The sequence below is a fragment of the Glycine max genome, chromosome 16 (genome assembly GCF_000004515.6).
Source record: "Glycine max cultivar Williams 82 chromosome 16, Glycine_max_v4.0, whole genome shotgun sequence".
NCBI classification, from domain to species: Eukaryota; Viridiplantae; Streptophyta; class Magnoliopsida; order Fabales; family Fabaceae; genus Glycine; species Glycine max.
The window spans coordinates 25,748,301-25,754,516 of NC_038252.2; the positions used below are offsets into that span (position 1 = coordinate 25,748,301).

A 6,216-nucleotide genomic window follows, 5' to 3' on the forward strand; every position below is an offset into this window, starting at 1 on the left:
GCTGCTGAGGTTGAGGAGGTCTATTGTAGATGTTTGCAGCATAAGCTTCAGGATGTTTAATTGCTCCAGATTGCTGCACAGAAGGGCAAAGGTCTATTTGGTGGTCGGCAGAGGAGCATAAACCACAGAGTCTTGCGACAGGTACAAATTTTTGATTCATGGCCAGTTGGGTTACCAGGTTAACCAAGGCGTCTAGTTTACCTTCAAGCTTCTTAGTTTCAGATGATGCAACTGAGTTTGTGGCTACCTCATGCACTCCTCTAATGACTATAGCATTATTTCTAGCGCTAAACTATTGGGAGTTGGATGCCATCTTCTCAATTAAATTCCTGGCTTCAGCAGGGGTCATGTCTCCAAGGGCTCCACCACTGGCAGCATCTATCATACTTCTCTCCATGTTACTGAGTCCTTCATAAAAATATTGGAGAAGAAGCTGCTCAGAAATCTGGTGGTGAGGGCAACTAGCACATAGTTTTTTAAATCTCTCCCAGTATTCATATAGGCTCTCTCCACTGAGTTGCCTAATGCCTGAAATATCCTTTCTGATGGTCGTGGTCCTGGAAGCAGGGAAATTTTTTTCTAAGAATACTCTCTTAAGGTCATCCTAGCTCGTGATAGACCTTGGAGCAAGGTAATATAGCCAGTCCTTTGCCACTCACTCTAAAGAATGAGGAAAGGCCTTTAGAAAAATGTGATCTTCTTGGACATCTGGAGGATTCATGGTGGAGCAGACAATATGGAATTCTTTCAGATGTTTATGAGGGTCTTCACCTACAAGACCATGAAACTTGGGCAACAAGTGGATCAGTCCAGTTTTAAGAACATATGGGACATCCTCATCAGGGTATTGAATGCACAAGCTTTCATAAGTGAAATCAGGTGCAACCATTTCCCTTAGAGTCCTCTCACGAGGTGGAGGTTGAGCCATATTTTCAGAACGTTCAAAATCAAAATGCTCAAAATCAGGATGTTCAAAATCACCAACTACAGAATGCTCAGACTCACCAATAACAGAATGCTCAGACTCACCAATAACAGAATGCTCAGGATGCTTAAAAGGTACAAAATGTTCAGGGTAATCGAGATGCACACTATGACTAACTAATCTATGAAATGTCCTATCTATTTCAGGATCAAAGGGTTGTAAGTCACCTGGATTGCCTCTAGTCATGCACTATATGCGGCAGTTCATGTGTTTCTCAGACAGGGCACAAGAGATGGGTTAAAACTACAACTATACTCAAACAATATCCAAATGAGCTCAAATTTTGTGAGCAATACCCTAAAGTCATGAAAAGATAGCACAAAAATTTTCAGACAAAAATTCAAAATTCTAACTATGGAAACAGCCTAAGGAAAGTTTAGAAAAATAAAACAATAAAACTTGAAAAAAAACTAGTAAACAAGCGAATTTGGCTAGTTAGAGACCTCAACCAAGCTTTGCTGGGTTGCCACAGTATGGGAAATTTTTTTCTACCCCAAATACATATATAATAATAGTCATTCTGATACCCGGAGCAAAATTTATGGCCGTTTGAAGTTTTGCTAAACACAAGTTCTCAAATTTTTTTGAATCTCTCAAATCTAGCCACAACAAGTGTTCCTGGTATTTTTCACACAAAATATGAGTCAAAAGAACCTACCACACCAAAATTCAGCCAAAAATAACAACCCTAACTATCAAAACAAAAATCACCAATTAAATTGTCAACAGCTGTCGCTATGTAATGCTGCGTGAACAGTAACACAGAATCAGTCTCTAATTCTGTCACTAAGCACTATCCACAGCAAAACATAAAATTGAACAGGGGAGGCGCTGAACAAGGGATACTACTAAATTTCAAAACAGAACATCAAATAAAGTAGAACAACGCACTAACACAACACACAGAACACAACACGAACACACTAAACAAAAGAATTAAACGTAAAACAACTAAACACAAAGCATGAATCACTAGCTATTATGAACTTTTGGACCACTGCTCCCCGGCAACGACACCAAATTTGATCGAGGTCATACCCGAATCAAATAAACATTATAATGCAGTAACTAGGAAGTGATCCTAGGTCGTTTCCCAACGAACAATGACTAACCAAATGTTCATAATATGCTTAGTTATAACAGTAACAATTGGGGGGTGTTTGTTTGTGAATTTAAGAACAAGCAGATTGGAATACGAAATTAATAGTATTAAAAATGTGTTGTTTCCTCTAATTCAGAAGCAATTCTCTTATCCTAGGTTATGAGGATTTCACCCCTGGCAATTAACCACTTAATCCAACCCTAATTTAATTTACTAAGCGAAAATCAATTTAAGGTTGTCAATATGTGATTAAGCAAAACATACACCAATTAACCCCTTGTTCATTAAGCACGAATGTAATTTAAGCATAGTGGCAATTAATCGAACACAAAGCATGCATAGATTAACAAAACGCATGTGGGTTAATTGGTGAAGGGAAAACCGATAGGAGAGCAACAATAAAAACAGAACCTCAAAGAGAATTATGCTTCATCCTCAGAGGGAAACAACACTAAAATTTAGCCTTCCATAAGTTCAACAAAAGCAGAAAACATAAATGAAGCTAAAGGCAGAAAACGAAAATGAAGTTAAAGGCAGAAAACGAAAATGAAACTAAAGGCAGAAGAAGGAACAGAAACGAAATTGCACTCAGAAACAGAAAATGGAAAAATGCATTCACATCAACAGTAATACAAAGCTCAAAACGTAAAACCCTAAAACTCCTGAATAATAGAATAGCCTTTACACGAATCCCAAGGCTGCTATTTATAAGGGTCACTCAAAGTCACTGGGCCCTATTACATTATTTTGGCCTAAAACGAAATAAAAATAACTGAACGCAATAAAAAAATGAAATTAGTCAAAATCTAATAAAATTGTCTGCTCTCTTCAAGTCTAATCTGGCTCAGCCCAATAGCTTATAATTATCTTGAAATTGAATTAAAAACACCAAATTAGTCAAGTGGGCCCTATTGATAAAACTGAATAATAAATTTAACAATTAGAGTAAATCAGTAATTAAATTGGTGATAAAAAGGGTTAAGAAATAGGATGTAATGTTGAAAGCATCTAACCAAAAATGCTTATACACATAATTGGCTTCCTCATGTTATTAATATAAAAATGTCTTGTGCTTGGCTGCAGTATTTTTGCTTAGTTTTGTTTTATTCTTGGAGTCTTCCTTGTTGTCTGAATTTTTTGCTAGTCTTTAACTTTGTTCTCAGGCATAGGGTATCATTAAATCAGTGATTAATACATCATTATTTATTTATTTGTGATTAGTTAAGAGATAGAAAGATCTTATATAGAAAATGGATTTTTCAAAATTTGCATCACTTCACCATTTTTCAAAGTTATAAAGATTGGATTGGAGTTGAAAATTGATTATGTTATTTTCTTTCACCATTTTCAAAAGAATAAAGAAAAAAATAGATAGAAAGTTACTTCTAACTCTGCTAGCATATCTTTTGTCTAGCCTCTCTTTGCCACACATCTTAGGCTATGGTTTTTCCTTCTGCAATGCAACCTATTCAAACTACTGAAATATAATTCTTTTGATACAAAGGTGGATGAATTGGACAAAGCAATTTTTATAGCCTCTAAAGATCCTTCTTTATATGGCATTGATGAAGTGGAGGTTGAAAACCAGAGGAAGTGGACCAGTGATACTCGCACCCTGGTATCTATAACATGTAGAACTTGAGTAAGAGTTAGGAGAATACAGTCAAATTTTTTCTCAACCTAATGTATAGTTGTTCATTTAACATTTTTTATTGCTAGCATCTATTAGATTACCTTCTCTCTCTCTCTCTCTCTCTCTCTCTATATATATATATATATATATATATATATATATATATATATTGTCTGTATGGTGCTTGTGAATAATTGTAATACATTATTAGGTGAGCACAACAAAGAAAGCAGTGCAAGCTGGAAAAGGCTTGAACAATGTTAGTCTAAAAGGGATGCACAAGGAATTAATGAGGCTTCCTAGAATGATTGATATCAAAAAGTGTTGTAGAATGATTGAGCTTACTCAAGGCTGTTACCACATGACATGCGGGTAAGATATAAAAAAGTGTTGACTATTTTTCTATTTATTTTATTAAATGGTCAACTATGAATTCTATTATGCAGTCAAACTATTGTATTGAAAGTGGAACAAAATATTATAGAAATTTACATGTTAAGAAGTGAGGGAGGGATCTGCCTATTTAAAAAGGTAAAATGAAATTGTCTGTACTCTGTAGGCCTTAATTAAATTTTAGGTTGAGTGTTAGATCATTTGAAATTTAAATGTATTTTTACCTTCAACTAAATAAAGTCTCTGACAAGTGTCTAAGTGATAATGTTATACTCAAGAGAGAGATATTGGCTGGAGATATGATCCCACTAAATGATAATGTCAAAGCTCAGGGGAGATAAAGTAAATAGAATAACTTGGCTTGAACATAATTATATTAATAACCTATGTGTGTCTGTGTAATTTAGACATCAGTATTAGTTTTAGATTGCTCTATAATCTAATTAGTGTAATCTTATGATCTAATGTTGAAGATTCAAACTGACTTGTTTCTCTAGGTAACTAGAAGGTACTGGATGCTAAAATGGTATATATTGGGATATAGTTTTGTCATCCAAAATTGGAAAATCCTAATGAAGGCTTTAGAATAGCAAAATTGAGTTCTACCATGAATTTGTAGAAGGGATTGTTATGTTATGAGATTATCTGCTATTTGGGTTATATTGATTTTTAGAATTTATATTGGAGTAGGACAAGTAACATGTGGGTTTGTAATGGGCTATGCATTAAAGTTGTAAGTTTTTTGTTTTAGGCTTACTAAACAGAAAGTGCTAAGCAAAGGGACTTGCAGACAAGTGGATGAGGACTGTAAGTTGAATCACGGTTATATGATAACATTAATTTTTGGTTAGAATTACCAGTATTTTTGTTCTATTTCCTTTCACTTTATTAGATTAATTTTCTGTATAGATTGATGTGTATGTAGTGAACGGTAAAGTTGTGCCTTGTTGATCATGGGTTTAAATCCATAAAAACCTTTTTTCATATGCAAGTGTTGGATCAAGTGGCCTCAAAATAATTAAGAAGGGGGGTTGAATTAATTATTTCTAAACCTTTACTGATTAAAAATTACTCTTCTAAGGCTTTTACTAAATTGTTAAGAGAATGAGGAGTAGAAGAGAAACTTAACAGAAAGTAAAAGCGGAAAGTAAAAGAGTAGGGAAGAAGGAAACAAACACACAAGAGTTTTTATACTGGTTCGGCAACAACCCGTGCCTACATCCAGTCCCCAAGCGACCTGCGGTCCTTGAGATTTCTTTCAACCTTGTAAAAATCCTTTTACAAGCAAAGATCCACAAGGGATGTACCTTCCCTTGTTGTCTTTGAACCTAGTGGATGTATCCTCCACTAGAACTGATCCACAAGAGATGTACCCACTCTTGTTCTCAGTCAAACCCAAGTAGATGTACTCTCTACTTGTACCACAAAGGATGTACCCTCCAATGTGTTAATACAAAGATCTTAGGCAGTTAAACCTTTGATACTTTTTGAATGGGGATACAAAAGAATTCTCAAGCGGTTAGTCCTTTGAAAACTTTTGTATTAGGGAAAGGGAAGAATCAAAACAATTCTCAGATTGTGTCATTTTGAATTCTTTGACAAGGGAGAAGGGAGACACAAAAGAATTCAGGCAGTTAGTCCTTCGTTCTTTTGGAAAAGGGAGAAGAGAGACACAAAAAGAATTCAGGCAGTTAGTCCTTGGCGAATTCTTTTTGGCAAAGGGAGAAGGGAATGAAAAGATTAATAGCACAAGTTTTCAAGGTTTAGAAAACCAGAAAAACTTTGGAAAGCTTTTGGCACAAAGAAGAAGAAGAAGAAGTTCAAAAAGATTCAAGGCTTGTAAAGAATTGTAATAGATTGATTGGAAAAGTATATTGAAAAGCAAATCAAAGCCTTGCTTTTATAGACTCTTCATGTCTGACCAAGAGGACCATTTAGAAGAGTTATAACTTTTAGAAAAACTTAAAACCAATTTGAAAAAGTCAAAAACCTTTTGAAGAGTTACATCTTTTGATTTATTCAGAAACAATCACCGGTAATTGATTACCAAATCAGTGTAATCGATTACACAAGACTTTTATGTGAAAGGATGTGACTCTTCAC

The 6,216-nt window shown here is 34.9% G+C and overlaps 1 non-coding gene across 1 annotated transcript; it reads left to right on the plus strand.

The window, feature by feature from the left end:
* The first annotated feature begins 443 nt into the window (after nucleotides 1–443).
* LOC112999888 (small nucleolar RNA R71) lies at nucleotides 444–550 on the plus strand. The gene has a single exon (XR_003265106.1). It is a non-coding gene; the product is annotated as a small nucleolar RNA R71 (small nucleolar RNA).
* Nucleotides 551–6,216: the final 5,666 nt, after the last annotated feature.